This window comes from Amblyraja radiata, chromosome 4, assembly GCF_010909765.2.
Source record: "Amblyraja radiata isolate CabotCenter1 chromosome 4, sAmbRad1.1.pri, whole genome shotgun sequence".
Classification (NCBI taxonomy): domain Eukaryota; kingdom Metazoa; phylum Chordata; class Chondrichthyes; order Rajiformes; family Rajidae; genus Amblyraja; species Amblyraja radiata.
In genome coordinates, this window is record NC_045959.1 from 70,547,223 (window position 1) to 70,572,079 (window position 24,857).

The 24,857-nt window shown below is 44.2% G+C and overlaps 1 protein-coding gene across 1 annotated transcript in view; it reads right to left on the reverse strand.

Moving 5' to 3' along the window:
• Nucleotides 1–24,857, reverse strand: part of pxdnl (peroxidasin like) — a 498,663-nt gene that overhangs the window by 199,228 nt on the left and 274,578 nt on the right. The gene's annotated exons all lie outside the window — the stretch shown is intronic.

The window sequence follows — 24,857 nt, forward strand, 5'->3', positions numbered from 1 at the left end:
TGGACTCAAATTAAATCTTTCCCCTCTCACTTAAATCTATGTCCTCTGGTTCTTGAATTCCCTACTCTAGGCAAAATCATTCACCTGATCTTCTACAACTTTATAAGATAATCAGTCAGCATCCTGCGTACCAAGGAATGACGTTCTACACTGCCCTACTTCTCCCTATAGCTCAGGCCTACAAGCCCTCTCAGCATCCTTGTAAATCTTCTCTGCACTCTTTTCAGCTTCACAACATCCTTCCTGTAGTACGGTGGGCAAAACTGAACACAATACCATAAGTGCGGTATCACCAATGTCTTGCATAATTGTAACCTAGCATCTCAGCTTCTATACTTAAATTTAATGCCCTGCCTTAACTGCACATTGCACTTGGTTGGTCTCTCTTTTTATTTAAATAAATTGCCAAGTGACTCAATTTAAGACTTGCGAACAGTTGTAGGTTATGAACAGTTCTCATGAACGGACTCTGTTGTAACCTGGGGAAAACCTGTAATAGCCGTTCTTACAGTCAATTTAACGTCTGTGCAGGCGTGCGTCAAGGCATAGATCAAGTCAGGATAATAATGAAGCTAGCTGTAGAAATTCCTTCACAAATGACTTTTACAATGTTTGGCTGCAATGGGATGCATGGAGATTTAAGACAGGATGATGACTCTCGTCTTGAATTCTATGAGTTTCATCTTCTCATGCACCCGTGCTGTTATTTAAAAGTAGCAGTTTGATAGGACCTGCCCTTCAAGGCGGATGAATTAGTTAAAGGGACTCCTGAACAGAAAATCCTGATGTTGATTTTTGATCACATCTTGAGACTCTGCAATTGGTCTTGGTTTATGTTTGTCACCTGTACCAAGATACAGTTTTAAAAAAACTCCACTGCAAGGCGAAAATCAAATAAACGGTAGACAATGGAAATCAGAAACAAAAACCGGCAATGCTGGTAACACTCAGCACATCAGACAGTGTCTGCGGAGAGAAAGAGTTAATATTTCAGTCCCGGGACTCACAGAACTGTCCTAGCGGGCTGCCGAGAGTGGGGACAAGCCCTGCAGCATGGACACCAAACCCGGTGTCGATGGGACCCATGAGCAACTGTCGAGAGCGAGGGAACCAGTGCAGAGCGAGGAGGGCCGGAGAGCTACCCGATCAAGTGCAGCAACAGCCAATAGATGGGACTGTTCGGTGAACTTCTGCAACTTTCTTGCCGGCAAAACGTGGCACACCTGTATACAGCCTAGGTGAGGTCTGCTGTATGATTTTACTGGAAACAAAGCATTTTGCTGTACCTAGGTACATGTGACAATATAGTATCATTGAAAGTATCATTTAAAGTACCACAGAAACTTCAACCATCACTTCCTCACAGAACCTGACAATATTCAAGTGAAATTCAAAGATAAATCCACAATTGGTCTTTTGCCCTGCCACCGTCACTGGCTTAATCGCAGAATTTAAATCAATCTCCTATTATGTACATAGAACAATAGTAAACTGGGACAAACATCTGTGCACATATTCCAGCCAAGAAATGGAAGTGAAGCGAGCAAATATCTATAATCCTTCCTCTATGCCAAATCATTTTACAGGGTAATTCCTATTCTAAGCTTCCTTCCTATAATTGGAAACTCAAACTATTTCAAGACCTGTCTTTCTCTTTGCTCTGCCTGCCTATTTTTGCTCTAGCCCAAATCCAATCAGGTGCAGCAAGCTACTCCTTTGAAGAGGACACCTTGCCAATTTAAAAAAACTCTAAATATTTCCTTTTTTTTTTTAGAGATACAGCACGGAAACAGCCCTTCGGCCACCAAAGTCCGCACCGACTAGCGATCCCCGCACATTTCCTACTCATATTAGGTACAATTTACACATACACCAAGCCAATTAACCTACAAACCTCTACGTCTTTGGAGTGTGGGAGGAAACCGATGATCTCGGAGAAAACCCATGAGGTCACGGGGAGACTTTCTTGATCTTGTGTGAGCAACCCATGGCCCATTCCATTTGTCCGTCCGATTCATACAAAACAACACTTCCATATACCTACCATCCTCTGTGTGAAAATGTTGCCCTTCAAGTTTCTATTAAATCTTTCCCCTTTCATCTTAAACCTAATTCTTGATTCCCCTACCCTGTGGGGGGGGGGGGGGGGGGGGGGGGGGGGGTGCATTCACCCTATCTAATCCTCTCATGTAGAAAGCATTTTATCTGGATGCGTCACAGCAAGATTCAGAAATAGCTCCATTCAACACTGCAAGTAATTGCAGAGAATTGTTGATGCAGCACCAACCATTACGCAAACCTACCTCCCTTCCATTGACTCCATTTTTACCTCACACTGCCTCGGCAAGGCTTTCAGCATAATCGAGTCGCACCCTGGTCACTCTCTCCTCTGCACGCTCCCATCATGTAAAACGTATAGACGTGTGAAAACGTATATCTCCATATTCAGGGACCATTTCTTTCCAGCTGATATCAGGCAACTGAGCCATCCTACAACTAGAGAGCAATCCTGAACTGCTATCTACCTCATTGGAGGCTCTTGGGCTATATTTAATTGGACTTTGCAGGCTTCATCTTGCACTAAACCTTATTCATATTATTTCCTTTATCATGTATCTATACATTGTGAATGGCTCGAATGTAATCATGTATTGTCTTTCCACTGACTCGTTAGCTCTCAACAAAGGCTTTTCACTGTACCTCCATACACATGACAATAAACTAAACTTAAACTCATGATTTTATAAACCTTTGTAAGTACATCCCTCAGCTTCCTGCACTCCAATTATAAAGTTCTAGCTTGTCCAAACCCTTCCTATAGCTCAGGCTTGTGTCATAGAGGCATAGAGTGATGCAGTGTGGAAACAGGCCCTTCAGCCCAACTTTCTTACACTTGCCAACGTCCCAGCTACACTAGTCCCACCTGCCCACCTGGGGGTCCATATCCCTCCAAACTTGTCCTATCCAGTTACATGTCTAACTGTTTCTTAAATGTTGGGATAGTCCCTGCCTCAACTACCTCCTTTTGGCAGCTTGTTCCATACACCCTTTGTGAAAAAGTTACCCTCTGATTCTTTTAATCGAATTAAATCTTTTCCCCTTCACCTTAAACCTATATCCTCTGGTCGTCGATTCGCATACTCTGGGAAGAGACTCTGCATCTACCCGATCTATCCTCTCATGATTTTATATACCTCTATAAGATCACCTCTCATCCGCTCCAAGTAATAGATAGCCAGCCTACTCAATTTCTCCCTCTAGCTCAAACTCTCTAGCCCTGGCAACATCCTTGTAAATCTTCTCTGTGCCCTTTCCAGCTTGACAACATCTTTCCTATAACATGGTGTTAGTCATGGTAACATCCTCATAAACCTTTTCTGCACTCTTTTCAGATTAATGGCATCTATCCTATTGTAGGGTAATCAAAACTGAACCCCATGCTCCAAGTACGGCCTCACAAACATCTTGTACAATTGTAAAATTCAATATCAACTGAAGTTCAATATCTAGAGGGAAACATCTGAGGGAGTAAAGGATGTTCAATCGAACATTCCCCCAAAATGTAAATACAGTTCAAATTCTGTGAGATTTACTGTCATGCTGTCATGAGCACACAGAATCCTGTTCCTTGTAGCAGTGGAGTAACAGATGTGAATGTTATGGACACTGAACAAAAAATCCCATAATAACTTTGAAAAGGCAAACAACCACATTTAAATAAATGCCAGCCTGGTCATATCAATCTTGGATCTGAACAGTCGGCAATATTCAATCCAAGAAGCTCATTATTTTCAGCAGGGAATGTGACAGAGGATAGTTTGTGTGGTCATAATACTGCAGTGGCAAAGCCAAATGATGTTTAAGAAAAATTTCCCAAACTTATATGATAGTGACCAGCTCAAATTTTATGTTTCCATGAGATTATGCGTCATTCTTCTAAATTCTGCAGTGTACAGGCCCAGTCTGTTTAATCTCTTTTTAAGAACGGATCTCCAGATCACAGGAATCAATCTGGTGAACCTTTGCTGCAATCCCTTTATTGCATGTGTTGATTAGGTAGGAAGACAAGACTTGTATACCATATTCCATGTGCAGCCCCTTTATAATTGGAATGCGGCATTTTCACCCTCGTCATAAAATTCTCTTGAAATAAAGACCAGCATAGCTTTAGATTCCTAATTGCTTACTATACATGCACTTCAACTTTCAATGGCCAAATAAAGCAACTTTCAATGATGCGTGGACGAGGACAGCCAGGTTCTCTATACGTCAATAGTTCTCAATATCACTGCCTGCCTATTGCATTCTCCAAAACTATGAAAACATCAGATTTTTCTATCTTACATTTCACCTGCCGTGTTTTCACTCATTCTCTTAGCCTGTCTACTTTCTCCCTTAATTCTCCTCGCAACTGACACTACTGCTCAGCTGTGTATCATTGCCATGGTTGTATATGTTACATTTGATCCGCTCAACTGAATCATTGGTATCATGTGTAACAGGTGAGGCTCCAGAACCAATCTCCACTATACCCCACTGGTCACAACGACAAAATGATCCATTGATTTCTAACCTCTCTGTTCCTTCCAATAACTAAGCCTCAATCCACACCAATTTATTAACCATAATATTATTCTTTCTATTTTAATTTACTCATCTCTTCTATGAATCACAAACTGGATTGTCCTCATCTTGGTAGACAAAAGTGCTGGAGAAACTCAGCGGGTGCAGCAGCATCTATGGAGCGAAGGAAATGGGCAACGTTTCATCTTCTCTGTTGGTAAGATCCTCAGAAACACTAACAAATCAAACAAACAAGATGTCTCCTTTCAATAATTAGATTAGATTAGATTAGATTCCTTTATTGTCATTCAGACCTTTCGGTCTGAACGAAATTATGTTGCCTGCAGTCATACACAGAACCAATAAAAACAAAACATATAATAAACACAAATTAAACATCCACCACAGTGAGTTCACCAAGCACATCCTCACTGTGATGGAGGCAAAGTCTTTAGTCTCCGTCTCTTCCCTCCTTGTTCTCCCTCTGCGCTGAGGCGATCGATCCAGGCCGGAGATGCCGCCCTCCAGTCCAGCGGACCACCGTGGTGATGTCGCCGCCGCCGCCGAAAGCCGGAACGCCGTCTCCACTCCGTGACGGCCCGCCACGGCCCGCGCCGTCTCCACTCCGAGTCCCGCTCCGGGCCCCGCAGTCTCCGCTCCGGGCCACTGCCCCAGCTCCGGATCCCGCAGTCTCTGCTCCGGGTCCCGCAGTCTCCGCTCCGGGTCCCGCAGTCTCCGCTCCGGGTCCCGCAGTCTCCGCTCCGGGCCGCCGCCCCAGCTCCGGGTCCCGCAGTCTCCGCTCCGGGTCCCGCAGTCTCCGCTCCGGGCCGCCGCCCCAGCTCCGGGTCCCGCAGTCTCCGCTCCGGGCCGCTGCCCCAGCTCCGGGCCGCAGCCCCAGCTCCAGGCCGCTGCCCCAGCTCCGGGTCCCGCAGTCTCAGCTCCGAGCCCCGCTGCATCAGCTCCAGGCCGCCGCCGAAAGCCAGAACGCTGCACCAGCAAGTCGGGCCACCGCTGCCTCAGCCCCGAAGACGGCCAGCTTCTCGTTGGTGAGTCCTGGCTGGCTCTGCTTCCGGAGCCTCGGGGTTGGTCGCAGGCTGGAGGCCGCCAGCTCCGCCATTAGGCCTCAGTGCAGACGGAGGCAGAGAAGGGGGATACGACACAAAAAAGTCGCATTCCCCTGAAGGAAGAGACAGAGAACATGTTTCACCCCCCCCTCTAACACAACCCAACAAACTAAAACTTAACCAAAACAAGACAAAAAAAACAACAGAAAAAAGTAAAGACAGACGGACTGCAGGCGAGCCGCAGCTGTTAACAGCGCCGCCACTTACCTAATCTACACAGATGCAGGTAAAATCCTTGTTTAATGCCCTGGGTTCTTCAATGATTGGCATCCAATATTTTTCTAATTGCCTCAGATATTTTCACTCATGCCATTTTTTTTTTACCTTCAAAGACAGCACCTCATTTTTACATTAAATACTTTGCAGTCCTCCTGGCTACAAAGGTTAGGCCCAGGTAGTGGTATAGTTCTACTGATATCATTTTCACCAATACCTGCTCACTATCACTCAGTACTTACTCGACATAACCACTTTTTAATTAATTTATTTGGCCTAATTACCAATCACATTTACTTTACATTATCATTACCTTCACCATTTAATCTCTCTGGATTTCTATCCTCTGCCAATTCTCTCTTGTTCTTTCCTCATTGATCTGAAATTTCAACTCCACTTCTTTCCTCAGATATTGCCTGATGTGTTAGGTCTTTCCCAGTATGTTCTACTTATATTTCAGGCAATTGCTGTTGCCTAGGCCCACTGGCAATGAGTCTCCTTTTGTTTGGTCTAGATAAAAAACACATTGTGTTTTGGTGTAATTGAATTGATCAAAATTGATTGAAAGATGCAGCATGGAAACAGGCCCTTCAGCCGACTGAGTTCACACCAACCATAGATCAACCGTTCACACGTTCTAAGTTATCCCACTTTTGCATCCAGACCCTACACACTAGGTGCAATTTGCAAAGACCAATTAATTTACAAACCCGCACATCTTTGGGATGTGAGAGGAAAACGGAGCACCAAGGGGAAACCCACGCGGTCACAGACAGCACCCGAGGTCAGAACTGAACCCGGGTCACTGATGCTGTGAGGCAACAGCTATACCAGCTGCATCACTGTGCTGTCCATAGGTTCTATCAGAACCGGAACTGAGAAAGTCATGGTGAGTAGCAGCTATTTATGATAACAAAAATTACTCATAGCCATAATTACACACTTCGTTGCTTTGTAAACGCTTGGGAGGAGGATAATTGAACATCGATTTACCTGCCTTTATTTTTTTCTCTATATTTTTGTGATCGGACATTGTTAGTTAACTTTCCACATTAACAATGTAATGTCAGTCCCACAGCTCTCTCAGCTCTTGAACAGTTATCCCTCAATTAAGGTCTGCACTGCAGCTGGGCTATTGTCACGGACCAGTATTTTTCTTACCCAATGCTGTCAGCTGTTCATGCTGCCTTTGATCAGATGTTTAAAGCATAATAAACAATAGAGTAACAGATGCCTGAGACACACCAGCTATTATACTGAAGCTTTCTTTCAAAATATAGAGAATGGATGTTGTCTATTATCATTGGCAAAGTTAATCTGAATTCATTTTGTGCTTGGGTGGAGGAAACATAAAATACATTTTCCTAAAATCAGTTATTCAGCACAATTGGAAATGTTATAATCTTTTACATCTTTTGGCACATGATTTTCGTTCAACATTTTAATGACATTGGTACACCACATCCCTGCCTTCCCTGGAATGGTGGACTAATATCCTCTAACTACATTCTGCAATGGTAGTGTTATGTTCTTGTAATTAATTTGGACAGGTAGAGAAGAGAAGTAGTATTGGTCAGCTATTAGGGACTTTTTGAGTTGTCTTTTTGGTTTTGGTTTGTTCTATCCAAAATGATGCCAGAACATCATTTAGAGAGTCAAAAATGAGGGGGATACTCTTTTGAAATGTGTTGTAGTTGAAGCAAAGGATATTTCAATACAAAAATAATTGAGCAACGATCCAAATCTTTTCCTACTTTTGCTTGTCAACTGATGAGGTGTTGGTCTAAACAACACTTAGTAAGCCTTCAACCCAATGGTATTTACAATGAATCAAGAGTCAAGAATGTCCATTTGTCACATGTACTGAGAGAATAATTAAATTCTGAAGAAGTATCTCGACCCGAAACGTCACCCATTCCTTCTCTCCAGCGATGCTGCCTGTCCCGCTGAGCATTTTGGGTCTATCTTAATTTTTAGGGAACAGCATAACTTTTCAGTTTCAGGTCACCTATACCCAGTTCCTTTCTCATTACTACCAGTCCACCTAGGTTCTCGCTATCTCTTTGTTTGCTTTTTCCATTTCCCCCTGTCCATCCAGCAGATTATTTTCAAATTAATACTTATCCTACTCTCTTGCAGACAACTTAATCCATTTGAAATGTGTAGCTCATTATTATGCACCAGAACCATTATGGCACACATTTGTCCCTCAGATTCCCCAGCATAGCCGCTGGAGAATGACTGAAGGTTCACACCACAAGGCTTTCACTAACAGAACACAGTTGGAAAGTCACCGCCAAAGAGCAGCCAATAAATTCAGGACTTCTGTGCTTGCTCAGTAATCCCAAACCTAGTGGTACCTCGATGGAGAAATCATGTTGGATTGATGCTGAAATATAGTCAGTTGGATGCAAACAAACAAGTATAATCAAGCATACCATAATCACATCTAACTAGTTTTTGTAATTTGTTTCCACACAATTTTGCTCTGGCTATTTTCCTTAATGTCATGATGGGATGAAACTCTATATATAAATATACAAGATCTTTCACTTTAAGTAAAGAGAGGTTATTTAATCATTCCTCAAAAATATAAATTATCTTCTTCTGCATTCCACTTGAGGTAGTGGGAAATTACTCTACCTCACTGGATTTATTTTCTCCAGAAAAAACATTCTTTGGGGTGCAAGTGCATGAGATAATTTTGAACGGCCCATTTTCTGGAGTGGAGGCATTCGCCAGTGATCTGAGAACCTCAGCTGGGCTGAATTAAAGTCCCAAGTTTTCTGCTATTTTGACTGAGCCTGAGAAGATGATACTCTCACAGCTAAAGCATGCCTGTTCTGGGAGTAGTCAGAAAGGAAGGCTTTGATTTTGTTCATGCTGAGCACAGGAATGTTGACTTTCTCTGACCTCATGCCAGCTGAGCAGTCAAACGGCATGGCGCAGCCTTGGTGGTCATAGATAATGATGGAGGTAGTTATTTGCCACTTGTAATGTATTAGTACAGAATATTGTTTTAAATAATATAGGCTAGCCAGGTGCACAGCAGCAATTTTAAATGTTTGATGCAGAACAGTGAAAGGGTGAGCAGAGTAATTGATCCCTCACTGGGAGGCTCTGCTGTAATGGATTGATGACTGACACATTGCAGTACCGCCACCAGTTCTCTTCTAACATTGCAATTACCTTTTAAACCACTGCTATAAATTCCATTATTTTTCTACTTGAGCTCAGTCGTAGGTTCCCTTCCATCTGTTCCTCCCATGACTGCCAACCTATACCCACCTCCATGAATCCTGTTCCCACCCATTCTGCATCAGACTCACATATTATTCTCCCCCTTTGAATGACAGTATACTGACATGGCTGGAATCAATGATCACAGTGTAAACTTGAGACCGAGCCTGTGACCAGGCTGGGGTTATTGCAAAATGGTGCTTTTCTTTCTAGCAAATAACCAATTGTAAAAATTAATGTAGCCTTTTGCTTCTAATGCCTCCTGTCGAAAAGCTTGTTACAAGTTGCATTTATAACAGTATCCAATCTGAAAATAATATTGCATCTTCCCCTTACTATTTTGTAAAGTTGTGCAAAGGAGTTCCATTCAGAATTCAGATCCTGGTGTCAACCAACAATTTTTTGCAGGGTAATTTAAAGTGCCAACATGTTTAAATTAAAATAATTCTAACCGCCATTTGTTCCACATGATTCCTGCATATTAAAATAATTACTTCATTGAATTGAATTGAATTGAATTTCCTTTATTGTCATTCAGACCTTTCAGTCTGAACGAAATTTCGTGCCTGCAGTCATACATACAATAATGCAATAATAGACAACAGAACAGACAGTAAACACAAATTAACATCCACCACAGTGAGTCCACCAAGCTCCTCCTCACTGTGATAGAGGTAAAAATCTCTAGGGCTGCAGTCTCTTCCCTCCTCTTCTCCCTCTGCGCTGAGGCGATACCCCACCGGGCGATGGTAAATCAGTCCCGCGGCTCACCGAGCTCCGCGAACGGGCCGGTTCAAACACCGCGGCCCGGGGTGGTCGAAGCTGCCGCCCTCCAGTCCAGCGGACGCAGCTGTAGACGACGTTGTCCACTGGCCCGCGGCCAAACCCCGGACTCAGGCCGCCGCCGCCAGAACGCCGTCTCAGCCACCGGAGCACCGTTCCAGCCCCGCGCAAGGTCGCCCTCACGTGAGCGTCTCAGCCCCGCGCCAGGCCGCCCTCACGGGAGCGCCGTTACCCTCGAGCTGGGCCGCCCCGACGGGAGCGCCGTTCCACCTTCGAGCTGGGCCACCCCGACGGGAGCGCCGTTTCCCTCGGGCTGGGCCGCCCTCACGGGAGCGCCGTTCCACCCTCGAGCTGGGCCGCCCCAATGGGAGCGCCGTTCCACCCTCGAGCTGGGCCGCCCCCACGAGAGCGCCGTTTCCCTCGGGCTGGGCCGCCCCCACGGGAGCGCCGTTTCCCTCGGGCTGGGCCGCCCCGATGGGAGCGGCGTTACCCTCGGGCTGGGCCGCCAACATGGGAGCGTCTCAGCCCCTCGCCAGGCCGCCCTCACGGGAGCGTCACAGCCCCTCACGGGAGCGCCGTTCCAGCCCCGAGCTGGGCCGCCCTCATGGGAGCGAACCCAGGGCGAGTCCTGACAGGCTGCCTCCGGAGCCTCGAGGTCACCAGCTCCGCCATTAGGCCTCAGCGCAGACGGAGGCAGAGAAGGGGGATACGACAAAAAAGTTGCATTCCCCCGAAGGGAGAGACAGCAAGCCCTGTTTCAACCCCCCATACCCCCCCCCCACATAAACACAACCTAAAAAAACAAAAACGTAGCTAGACAAAACAAAAAAAACAACACAAGAAAGTAAAAACAAACGGACTGCAGGCGAGCCGCAGCCGTTCACCAGCGCCGCCACTTCATACTTTTTCATGAAGATGGTGGCCTTTAAATAAAAATAAGTGACTGAATAACTGTGACTGAAAGCAATGTATTCTTGAATCTGTGTAGTTTGATAAACCTGTCAAGCCTGAATTCACCTGTTTTTTCACTCATCCTTATAAAACACATCAATCACACATGACTTGCATTCCAGCATGATTTATACGCAGTAATAACTTCTAAACTCAGCACACAAAAACAATTTTGTGTGAATGACATTTTAATTGAAAACAAATGCATAAAATAAGCAGTCAGCTCAACTTAAAATCATTTATCGTGTATTTCACCGATATTTTAGGAACAAATAGTTATTGGAGACACGAGACTGTTGATGCTGGAATCTTGAACAAAGCACAAAGTGGTGGAAGGACACAGTGGGTCAGACAGCATCTGGGGGTAAATGGTCAGGCTACATTTTTGGTCAGGATCCGTGTTCAGGCTGATTGGAGTAGGGGGCGAAAGCTGGAAAAGAAAAGCGGGGACTGGACAAAGTTGGCAAGTGATATACAAGTTGATTACAGGTTTGATTGGCAAATGGGTGGAGTAAGTGATAAAGGCTAGTGGTCAAAAGGAGAGAAAAATAAATCAGATCAGGAGATAAAAGGAGCAAAATGTACAGCCAGAGCAAGGGATGTGGATGGAAGGCAGCAAGTGACAGACGGTCAGGAGAAAATGGGGATAAAAAGGATATGGAGGCCCGGGAATGGGAGATGAGTGTTCAAAGGCAGGGAAAGGAGCAGGGTGACTCTGGGGTGGGAGAAATGGATGTGTACCAGGGTGTAGATGGAAGCACAGGAAAGAATGTGTGGGAGCGGTATTATGTGAAGTTAAATAATTCAGTGTTAATACCATTGGGTTGTTACCTACCCAAGTGGAATATGAGGTGCTGTTTCACTACTTTGTGGGTGGCCTCGCTCTGGCACTGGATAAGGCCCAGGACGGAAAGATCAATGTGAAAATAGGAAAGGGAGACAATATGGTTAGCAACTCGGAGATCCAGTAGAAGTTAGTGAACTGAGCGCAAATGTTCAGTGAAATAATTGCCTAGTCTACACTTGGTCTTGCCAATGTAAAGGAGGCCACATCTGGAGTACCAAATGCAGTAGACAAGATTGGAAGGGATGCACATGAACCTCTTTCTCACCTGGAAAGACTGTTGGCATCCCTGCATGGAAGTGAGAGAGGAGATGTGGGGACAGGTGTTACATATCGGCATTTATAGACCAAACAGGGCCACGGACGATGACATCGCCATGGCAACTCATACTGCGCTCACCCACCTGGACAAAGGGAATACATATGTGAGAATGCTCTTCATTGACTACAGCTCGGCATTCAACACTATCATTCCCTCAAAACATGTCCGCAAGCTCCTTGATCTTGGACTGGAGACCTCCATCTGCGGCTGGATATTCAACTTCCTGGCGGGCAGGCCCCAGGTGGTGAGAATTGGCAGCCACACCTCTTCCTCACTGATCCTCAACAGCGCACCACAGGGCTGTGTACTCAGTCCTCTCCTGTACTCCTTGTTCATGCACGACTGTACTGCTAAGCACAGCTCCAACATCATCTTAAAGTTTGTTGGCCCATCCCGGGCCTCATCAGACAATAATGAGACGGCCTATAAAGCGGAGGTAAAGGCACTAAACAGCTGGTGCCAGGAAAATAACCTCTCTCTCAATGTCAGCAAAACTAAAGAGATGATTGTGGACTACAGGAGACAGCAGGGGAGTAGACACCTCCCCATCCACATCGGTGATGCTGAGGTTGAAAGGGTCAGCAGCTTCAAGTTCCTCGGTGTGCACATCACTGAGGACCTCTCTTGGACACTGCACACAGACACAATAACAAAGAAAGCCCACCAGCGGTTCTTTTTCCTGCGAGAACTGAGGAAGTTTGGCATACACACCAGCATCCTCACAAACTTCTACACTTGCACCATCGAGAGTCTGCTGACGGGCTGCATCACAGTCTGGTACGGGAACTGTTCTGCCCACAGCCACAAATCACCACAGCACATCTCTGGCAACTGTCTCCCGGCCATTCAGGACATTTTCCACAGGCGGTGCCTGCGGAAGGCACACAGCACCATCAAGGACCACAGCCACCCAGCACACAGACTGTTCTCCTTCTCCTGTTCTCAAGCAGACGATACAGGAGCATGGCTGAAAGTACCACTAGACTTAAGAACAGTTTTTATCATCATGCCACCAGGCTTCTGAACTCATAAACACATATGTTGATTATTTTATTTATTATTGTCTTATATTTACCAGTCACTTTTATCTTATCTTTTTTTACCTTAATTTTAGCCATGTAATATCATTGCTGAGATGACCCGTTGTCTTGTCAAACACATTTCATTGTACCGTTGACCCTGTGTTAACCTACATATGACAAATAAAACTGAACTGAACTGATATCCTGCACCTGCAGGGGAAAGTATCTGGGGATGGAATGAGTGAAACAAGATGATGTGCAGGGAGTGATCACCATGAAAAGCAAAAAAGGGCAGCGATGGGAAGCTGTGACTGGTGGTGGGATCATGTTGAACACATAGTTATTGACTGTTTTAGGCTGACTCATGCTTTTCACCTGAAAACTGAAGACTTAAATTATGTAAAACCTGTCAAATTGAAAACGTCCAAAGACAAAATGGTTGCCAAGGGTGAGGTTGAGTGGTAATCTTGTACAATTTATTAATACCACATGGAAAGAATTACAAATATTTGAAGCCTGTTTTCATTCACTTGGTTTGAATTTTGCTTTCAAAAAAATAAAATAAAATAAAATAATGGCTTGGCTTCAGAAGTGTATAGTAAGATACTATCAGAGTTTGACATCATTACCTCCTGATCTTTTAACACCTTTGGGATTTCTACAAATCAGGTTGTAAGGGTGGAAATGTGAAGAATGGTGTCAATGATTCCTCACCAGTTGAAGACCGACTTCTGACACTGCACTTATCTTGGAGTTCAGTGAATGAGCACAGGCTCGGGCTAATTTCCCATCATGTAAGGAAAACTCATTCTAAAATTCTGCAGCGGGAAATATGAGTCACAAAGAATATCCTTCTGCTGATTTCAACAGAAGCTAGACACAAAATGCTGGAGTAACTCAGTGGGTGTGGCGGCATCTCTAGACAAAAAGAATATGTGACATTTTGGGTCAGAACCCTTCTGCAATCTGAAAGTAGAAGTGGAGGGAAATAAACTGGAAGCAAAAAAAAGGCCCAACAAATCAAGACTGGCAACAGATGACCTCAGGAAGGGTGAAGCCCCTAATGGCCCATTGTTGCTGTAGAAGGTATAATAACAAGAGTGATACAAGGGAGTGAATAATGGAACTGATAGGACGACTTTTAATAGTACAGGATGACTATTGGAGACTTTCATAAACCTTTGATAATTTAAAGAGCTTGAGACTGGATATGTTGATCCTGGCCAAATTGGAGAGGCTAGGACTTTAAAATGGGGTAAAAGCTTCAGGGCTGCTGGGAGATTTGGTCAATTTGGAATTGCTCTCTGCAGAACTGGGACAAGCTGTGTCTAGCAAGGTGCCAGTGTGTCTAGAGCCTAGATACATGTTGCAAGAAAAGAATAAGAACATCTGAAGACCCTGTCAATTAGGTGCAAAATGCATAGAATGGATTGGATGGCTGCAAACCAGACATACACCTTGTAATTAAATGTAAATTATGTTGCACAGTTCTACTTTGCCGAGTGTTGATTGGATGATGTATTGAGCCTTGTCTGGGTTTCTTGCAGATCAGGGTAAATGTTTCTAAGTTGGCTTCCTTGAGAAGTCCCGTTTGAATATAATGTATTAAGCTGCTGTATTATTGGGTTAGGGAAATGTCTGTTATGTATAGAGTTAATCGATATCTGTAATTGGATTATTAAGAGACCGCCCCCATGTGGTTGGGCACCTCGAGGTCCCGGGACCTATAAAAGTCCGTTGCCACGATGTCCAGCGTCGATCTTCTGGGAGAGCGTTTGGGACTGCATGACCTTCAGGAGTGTCTCTATTTGAGCGAGGTCTAGAGGGCTTGATCAGGCAGATACAAGGATCAAACCCGCAGTGGGGTAGGTACAGTAGTTGAACTGTAATTGTGTTTTGTCAAAATAAAGATTAGTTGTTCAAGTGCTTGATTCAGTGTTTTTGACTGAAACTAGACTGGGGGGAAGCTTAGAACGAGCAATTTATAGATAGACTGGGTGTGTTTTCCCTCAAGTAGAGGAGGCAGAGGAGTAACCTTGTAGAGGTTTATACAAATATAAAGGAGATACAGTATATAGGGCAGATAATCTTTTTCCCAGGGTAGGGGAGTTTAAAATGAGATTGAAAGATGAAATATTTAAAGGGTCTAGTTTTTCACACAGCAGTCAGTGCTATTTGGAACACGTTGCCAGAGAAGGTTGTGGAGGCAGGTAAAACAATTGGATAGGCTCATGGATAGGAAAGCTTGACGGATATGGCCGAAAGCAGGAAAATTAAATTAGTTTGGATAGTCATCATTGTCATCATAGATGAGTTGGGTCAAAGGGCACATATTTATTTTGGATAACTGAATCTATGCATCTAAACTATGATATTGGTTATTACTTTAAAAAGTATTCTTAAATCCTATCAAATTTATTTATGATTTTGTAATAGGTTGTTAATTTAGATTTATGGAGTGTTTGAAAAAGATTAAGAGATAAGGATTTTTAAATGTTCTTTGCTCAAGGCATTTAATATTTTTGAATGTGTCGGAAGGAACTGCAGATGCTGGTTTAAATTGAAGATAGACACAAAATTCTGGAGTGAAGGGCCTGTCCCACTTGGGCGTTTATTTGCACGTCATTTACGTGACATCATTGTGTCGTGAAGCGTATGTGACGCACGCATGACGTGCATTACACATGGTGAGACGTGGTGGCATAGGCAGTGATGCGCGGTCGCGTGCGGCGCCCCAGGATTTTGGGATTCACAAAATCTTCGTGCGCCACCTGCGTGACGCACAAATGACACCCTAAGTGGGACAGGCCCTTAACTCTGCAGGGCAAGCAGCATCTCTGGAGAGAAGGACTCATGTTTCAACCCAAAACATCCCCCATTCCTTCTCTCCAGTGATTCTGCCGGTCCCTCTGAGTTACTCCTGCATTTTGTGTCTATCTGATATTTTTTAATTTCTTTACAAATACTCAGAAATTTTTCCTTCCAACTAAGTCTGAGTGCACGATAGATCTGGTTATCATATGCCCTTCTCTTGTTGTATGTGGAGCTGCTACATATGATGCCTGTTTTATTTCCAGGCCTTTCTTAACAGAACGCAGAGTTTTCCAATCTTATTCCCCAAGTCCCTACTGGGAGAACCACTAACTGTAGGTCGTAATTCTTTTGATAAAACCTTGTGGCCAATGTGGACAACAAAAACTCATATGTCAGGCTGTTATTCATTGATTACAGCTCGGCATTTAACACAATCATCCCCTCCAAACTGGTTACCAAACTCGCAGAACTGGGTCTCTGCGCATCCCTCTGCAACTGGATCCTCGACTTCCTCGTCCACAGACCACAGTCTGTTCGTATTGGTGGAAATGTGTCAGCCTCAATAACAATCAGCACGGGAGCACCTCAAGGCTGCGTGCTCAGCCCCCTGCTGTACTCACTCTATACCCATGACTGCGTAGCGAACCACAGTGCGAACTCCATCATCAAGTTCGCTGACGACACCACTATTGTGGGGCGTATCACTGATGGGGATGAGTCAGAGTACAGAAGAGAGATCGAGCAACTGTCCATATGGTGCCAGCGCAATAACCTGGCCCTCAACACCAGCAAAACCAAGGAACTGATTGTGGACTTTGGAAGGAGTAGGAGGGGGACCCACAGCCCCATTTATATCAACGGGTCGATGGTTGAAAGGGTCAAGAGCTTCAAATTCCTGGGCGTGCACATCTCTGAAGATCTTTCCTGGTCCGAGAACACTAATGCAATCATCAAAAAAGCACATCAGCGCCTCTACTTCCTGAGAAGATTACGGAGAGTCGGATTGTCAAGGAAGACTCTCTCTAACTTCTACAGGTGCACAGTCGAGAGCATGCTGACCGGTTGCATCGTGGCTTGGTTCGGCAATTTGAGCGCCCTGGAAAGGAAAAGACTACAAAAAGTAGTAAACACTGCCCAGTCCATCATCGGCTCTGACCTTCCTTCCATCGAGGGGATCTATCGCAGTCGCTGCCTCAAAAAGGCTGGCAGTATCATGAAAGACCCACACCATCCGGGCCACACACTCATCTCCCTGCTACCTTCAGGTAGAAGGTACAGGAGCCTGAAGACTGCAACAACCAGGTTCAGGAATAGTTACTTCCCCTCAGCCATCAGGCTATTAAACCTGGCTCGGACAAAACTCTGATTATTACCAACCACTTTCTGTTATTTGCACTATCAGTTTATTTATTCATGTGTGTATATATTTATATCATGGTATATGGACACATTTATCTGTTTTGTAGTAAATGCCTACTATTTTCTGTGTGCTTAAGCAAAGCAAGAATTGCATTGTCCTATACAGGGACACATGACAATAAACTAACTTGAACTTGAACTTGAACTTGTCAGTTTCCCACTATTCTCAAACTCTGCCACATTAAGTTCAAAAGAGAAAGAAAATTAATTGATAATTGATGCCATGGTGTGTCTTTAGTAAATTTCAACCAAAAAGATTGTAATTTATTGGAGGAGATGGATTAACATCAGATTATCCCAGGGCATTTTCTAAATAAAAACCCAGCTGTGCTCAGCTACAAATGGTCTAACAATCTGTCATTGAAAGCAATATTCATGTTTTAATAATCTAAATTATCATGTTTAGTTAAAGCAGTTGTTTTTCTTGTTAAGTACGAACAGCTGTGAAGTATTTCTTGCCTATTTTTGTCAATTATGTTTAAAGGCAAATTGAATTACTTTTACTAATTTCTCCCATAAAGAACCATAAAAAAAACCCAAATGCATTTATAGGAAGCAATTTTGTTCAAATATGCTCCGTTTAGTTTAGAGATACAGCACAGTAAAAGGCCCTTCAGTCCACGCCGACCAGCAATCCTTGTTACACCTGCACACACTACATACGAGGGACAATTTACAATTTTTACCAAAACCAATTAACCTTCAAACCTGCATGTCTTTGAAGTGTGGGAGGAAACCGGAGCACCCAGGTAAAACCAATGCAGTCACTGGGAGAACGTACAAACTCCATAGAGACAGCACCCACAGTCAGGATCGAACCCGGGTCTCTGGTGCTGTAAGGCAGCAACACTCCCGCTGCGTCACCGTGCCGCCCCAAAACTAAATGCTAAACAAGGTAACTGGAGCAAACAAAGACAATTCTATATCACTTTGTGATTTTAAACTGGAATGCTTGGCCTAAAGTCCCAGGGTCTCAGCCTTCTCAATGCAATAACCTTGTAATATGTTGACTATGTCCCAAACCTCAGAAATGGGCATTTAAACAGTGGTGTCAGACAATATTCTGTTGCAGAGTTATCCATTGCAGTAAGCTTCAGGAGGTTGTAACTGCACCCAGAATATCAAGAGGCCACAGATGCTGATCACGTTAGGCATCATGCTTTTGTGTGCTTTGTGATTTAATTTCACTGAAACATATAATGTAATGGAAACTTGGGAACTCTGAGTTACAAAAAGTTAGTTTTTGGGACATGTGATGATAAAACACTCTTGTCTCTGGAGTTTGTAATATTCATTCTGACATCTGATGCCCAGAGAAGACTAGCTATACACTATGGTGTCCAGTGCCTGGATGATACTTCTTTAATTTTCATTCATGGCATTTATAGTCCACACGTGCAGATGAAATTCTGCACAGTGATTATAAGGCTTGTTTCAAAGTTTTTTAAAGAGGAGCTGACTAGCCCAGCTCAACCTCAGACCAGCCAACACCCGCCCAAAACCCCTGCAGCAGCTTGCACCCCTTATTTCTATTGATCCAGGGCATGTGCTGGACAACTATCCCCGGTCCTCACTGACATTTTCAATCTGTCACTGGCCCAGGGTGTCGTCCCCACTTGCCTCAAGACATCAACCATTGTGCCAGTGCCCAAACAATCAGCTTCAGGGAGTCTCAACGACTTCCGCCCAGTGGCACTCACCCCTGTCATCGCAAAGTGTTTTGAGCGGCTGATCTTGGCTCACCTCAAAGCCAGCCTCCCCCCCACACTGGACCCCATCAGTTTGCCTACCGGACCAACAGGTCTACAGAGGACGCCATATCGGCGGCCCTACACTCAGCCCTGACCCACCTGGACAGAAATAACACCTACATCAGGTTGCTGTTCATTGATTTCAGCTCCGCCTTTAACACTGTCATCCCCGCTAGCTTGATCACCAAACTCAGCTGACTTGGCATCTCCACCTCCCTCTGCAACTGGACACTGGATTTCCTCACCAACAGACCACAGTCTGTTAGGGTCAACAACCTCACCTCCTCCACTATAACACTGAACACAGGGCTGTGTGCTCAGCCCTCTCCTCTATTCCCTCTTCACCCATGACTGCAGCCCTAAGTATGGCTCCAACGCCATCATTAAATTTGCCGACGACACCACGGTGGTAGGACTGATCAGTGACAACGACGAGTCAGCCTACAGGGAGGAGGTCCAGCACCTGGCAGCCTGGTGTGCCAACAATAACCTCGTCCTCAACTCCAAGAAGACGAAGGAAATTATTGTTGACTTCAGGAAGAACAGAGGGGGCAGACATACCCCCATCCATATAAACGGGACTGAGGTGGAGCGTGTCTCCAACTACAAATTCCTCGGGGTACACATCTTGAAGGATCTGTCCTGGTCCCTCAATACCACCAAACTGATCAAAAAGGCGCAGCAGCGCCTTTACTTCCTGAGGAGGCTCAAGAAAGCTCACCTGTCCCCCCCAGATCCTGACCAACTTTTACCGCTGTACCATCGAAAGCATCCTGACCACCTGCTCCACGGTATGGTACAGCAGTTGCACAGCAGCGGATAGGAAGGCATTACAACGGGTGGTGAAAACCGCTCAGCACATCATCGGTGCCCCGCTCCCTGCCATGGATGCCCTCCACCGAAAACGGTGTCTGAGAGGGACCAGGAAGATCATCAAGGACCCCTCTCACCCTAACCATGGACTGTTTGCCCTCCTCCCATCAGGGAGGCAGTACAGGAGCCTCAGGTCTCGAACTAGCAGGATGAGGAACAGCATTTTCAACAACACACTTACATTGCTGAACTCGGAGTCCCATCGCTAGATATCTTTGGTCTTTCCATCCACATTGTTAACCAGTACTCTTCTTACTCTAATGTATGCTTGTTCTGTTTTTTTTTTTAAATTCCTATCTTGCACTAGACGCTAAACTTTGTTAATTGGCCTAGCGCAGCCATTTTCAGCTTGTTATTATGCTGCATTGTGATAGAGATGAAGGAAACTTCCAGACCAATCTTATTTTGTCACTAATTGTTGTATTTGTGTCAAGAGAATCAGTTAGAGATACAGTGCAGAAACAGACCCTTTGGCCCATTGTGTCTGTACCAACCAGTGATCCCCACACACTAACACTACCTTACACACTCGGGACGATTTACTGTTATACCGAGCCAACTAACCTCCAAACCTGTATGTCTTTGGAGTGTGGGTGGAAACTGATGATCTCCAATGATCATATTGAATGGTGGTGCTGGCTCGAAGGGCCGAATAGCCTACCCTTGCACCTATATTGCACCTTTATTTGCTATGTCGCTCTTCCAGGGAGATGCTAAATGCATTTCGTTGTCTCTGTACTGTACACTGACAATGACAATTAAAATTGAATCTGAATCTGAATCTATTCTATTTTACTATGTTTCTACCTCAGTGAAAACCCATGCAAGTCACGGGGAGAAAGTGCAGACAAACACCCATAGTCACGATCGAACCCGGACTTCCGGCGTTGTAAGGCTGTACTTCTACCACTACGCCACCGTGCCACCAACAATAATTTTGGGTGGAAACAAGGAACTGCAGTTACTGATTTACAAAAAAAGACACATAGTGCTGGAATACCTCAGCAGGTCAGGCAGCATCTCTGGAGACTATGAGTAGACGATGTTTCAGGTACACTGTTAGAGTGATTGTGGGGGGGTTGGACAGAAAGCTGGAAGAGAGGTGGGGCAGGACAAGCAGACAGGTGGATACAGGTGAACGGGGGTTAGATAAGCAGATGGTTGGATAAAGGCCAGAGATGAAAAGACCGAAGGTGTGAGACCGGATTATGAAACTAGAGGACGGAATTAGATGACTCCAGAAGCTTTTAGGCTATCCCCTTTATCCCAAAAAATGTGATAGAATGTTCAGAGGTGTCTTGTCAGTTACAGTGTGTTCACATTCTACATGTAATTCAATGAACCCTTTTATTGGAATCAAAACATCAAAGTGAACAATGTCATTGTCGCTATTGAAATTGTATTGAATCACCCACTGTTATCGTTAACCGTAAGAGTATAAAAACTTGATGCATTATGGGTTTGGGATTCTCTATTGAGAGGGCCTGACTTTCCTGATGAAAATCAACTTCATATATGTGGCTTCATTTAAGTTCATTCAATTCAGTTCACAATCATGTCAATCCTGATGACTAATTATACAGCCCAATGACACCTTGCATCCTCTTCTCAAGTTGTGCAAATGCCTACATATGCCAGTAGCTGGTGGACGCACCCATGCACATTTGGACATGAATATAACCATATAATAACCATATAACCATATAACAATTACAGCACGGAAACAGGCCATCTCGGCCCTACAAGTCCGTGCCGAACAATTATTTTCCCCTAGTCCCATCTACCTGCACTCAGACCATAACCCTCCATTCCTTTCCAATCCATATACCAATCCAATTTGTTTTTAAATGATACACCACTTCCACTGGAAGCTCATTCCACACAGCTACCACTCTCTGAGTAAAGAAGTTCCCCCTCATGTTACCCCTAAACTTCTGTCCCTTAATTCTGAAGTCATGTCCTCTTGTTTGAATCTTCCCTACTCTCAATGGGAAAAGCTTGTCCACGTCAATATAGTAGCCTGTCAGCAGGATTTTCAATCCATTGCATGGCACACACATGAACAAGTTTCTCAGAAGAAATTTGTAGACCATTTGCAACTCACGTGAAGGTTCTCTTTTTCAGTAATGATTTATTGAAATTTGAAATTAGACTTCAGATCACGCAAAAGTGGCCACTACATTATTCAGTTTATGTGCTACAACGTTGAATGACAGATAAATGTAAAAAGACTGGAGGGTCTTGCTTTAAGGTCAGAGAGCAACATTTTTACAGGAGGTGTGCAGGATAAGCTTTTATTCCGCAGAGAAAGGTGGGTACCTGCTACACTGTCAAGGGCGGTGGTTGAAGCAGATATCATATGGGCATTTAAGAGGCTTTTAGAGAGGCACAGCGGCACAGCAGTAGAGTTGCTGCTTTACAGTGACAGGGTTTGATCCTGACTATATGCTGTCTGTATGGAGTTTGTATGTTCTCCATGTGGGCTTTCACCAGGTGTTCCGGTTTCCTCCCACATTCCAAAGATGTGGGGGTTTGGACATTGATTGACTTCGGTAAAATTGTAAATTGTCCCTAGTTTGTAGGATAGTGCTAGTGCACGGGGTGATCACCGGTTGGTGCCGACTCGGTGGACCTGCTTCTGAACTGTATCTCGGAAAAGTCTAAAGTCTAGATAGTCGCATCGATATGGAAGGATATGGATCACATGCAAGTCGAGAAGATTAGTTTAACCGGACATCATTATCGGCACATTGTGAGCCCAAAGGCCAGTTACTCTGCTGTACTGTTCTATGTTCTAATAAAGAAAGGCAGGGTCATCCATTTTGTTTTTGCCAATACGAAGGTGAAAGCCTGGGGACTTACTGAAGCATAATGTTATGTTTTTATGTACAATACAAAAATAATTATGCTTTATTTTTATTAATGAAATTTTGTGATGTTTACAAACTCCTAGCCCTAAATTTTAACAATAGTTATAACTCCTTATACTTTTAATTAATGCATAATGGATTTTAAATTATTTTCTTTAATTATTGATAATTTATGGAATTTCAGTTCCCATCTTTTACTTGTAACACTTCAATTTAAAAAATCTACATCATGCTTAAAGTAGTGACTTAAAATTATATACAATTCCTCCCGAGATGCTGGTGATTTTTTTTCAGTGCGATTACTGTTCTGTCGGCTTAATGGTATATCCCAGTTGTTTATTACCCCCCATACCGAGACGTGACGGCAAGCCAATGTCATAAAGGGCAAGTGCACACTACAATTATCACAAGAACTTTGCCTGCAGCTTTTTCCAGTGGGAAACATCACTGCTTGAATGCTGACCACAAAATCTCACCCTTAACCTCAGCATTTCTATCGCATGTGGTCATTATTTGCCACTGGAGAAACTTTTGTGCTAGTTTAAACTTTTATTATTTTATGCTAGTTTATATCGGTGACTACAGTGAAGGTGCGGCAATATTCCGAATTCTGTCTTGATTGCAAGAAAGCGTTTCTATGTCTCCACAATAAGATGAACCATGTTTGGAACCTCATCAGTTGTGATTCAGATTTTAGTGTGCTTTTGATTGAATTATTAAATGTAAACACAAACTGGCTTACTTGATGTTAAAGTCTAAAATGGCAATTAACGTGATGAACAGTAAAAACAAGGCTGAAGGAACTCAAGGGGTTGGGCAGCATCTATGGAGGGAATGGACAGATGGCTTTAAGTGTCAGGACCCTTCTTCACTGATGTGGAATGGGGCAGAAAGCTGGAAAAGAGAGGTGGGTTGGGGCAAAGCCTGGCAACTGTTAGGTGGATACAGGTGAAGGGGAGTGTATGGAGTGATAGGCAAATAGGTGGAGTAAGTGACTAAGGCTAGAGGTGAAGAGGAGACAAAAGGATGGCAAAGAAGAACAGATGATGAGGAGTGAAATGTAAAGCCAGAGGGAGGGATATTGGTGGAAGAGAACTGGGAGAATGGAGGGGGATTGGAGAATGTGCGACAGGAATGAGAGATGAGTGCACAGAGAAGGTGAAAAGAACAGGGTAACTGGGGTGATGCACGATGGTGGGAGAAATGTGTGCGCATTGGTTTAGGGTGGGGCACAGGAAAGAGAGGGGAGGTATTAGTTGAAATGAGAGAATTCAATGTTCATACCATTGGGTTATAAGCTACCCAGCTTTTTCCACGAGCAGTAGCTCTACTCAACAGCCAAAAATCTGTAGCTTCCTTATGCTCTGGTATTTTATTTTATTCTTCTCATGTTTAAATTATAATGTTTTATTTTTAATTGTCTACTGTATATCATGTTGTTATCCTTGCAAGCAAAGCACCAAGGCAAATTCCTTGTATGTATACATACTTGGCTAATAAAATATATTCAATTGAATTCAAGCTGAATATAGGATGGTGTGCTTCCAATTTGCGTGTGACTACACTCTGGCAATGGAGGAGGCCAAGGAAAGAAAGGTCGTCATGAGAATAGGAAGGGGAGTTAAAATTGTTAGCAACCAAGAGTTCCAGTAGGCCTTGGCTGACAAAGTGCAAGTGTTCAGCAAAACTGTTGCCTGGTCTACACTTGGACTCGTCATATAAAAGAGGCCTCATCAGGAGAACTGATTGCAATAGACACGGTTTGATGAGGAACATGACCCTTAGTCTCACCTGGACGGGCTGCTGGAGTCTCTGGGTGGAAATGAGAAAGGAGGCCATAGAGTCATACAGGATGGAAAGAGGCCCATCAGCCCAATCTGCCCATGCCAACCACGATACCCATCTACATGAGATCCACTACACAAGGTATAGTGTCAGGTGGTACATCTCACGTGCTTTCAGGGGAAAGTGCTTTCAGGGGATTTAAATGGGAATCTGAGGGGTAAGTTTTTCACACAAAGGGTGGTGGGTGTATGGAACAAGCTGCCAGATGAGGTAGTTGAGG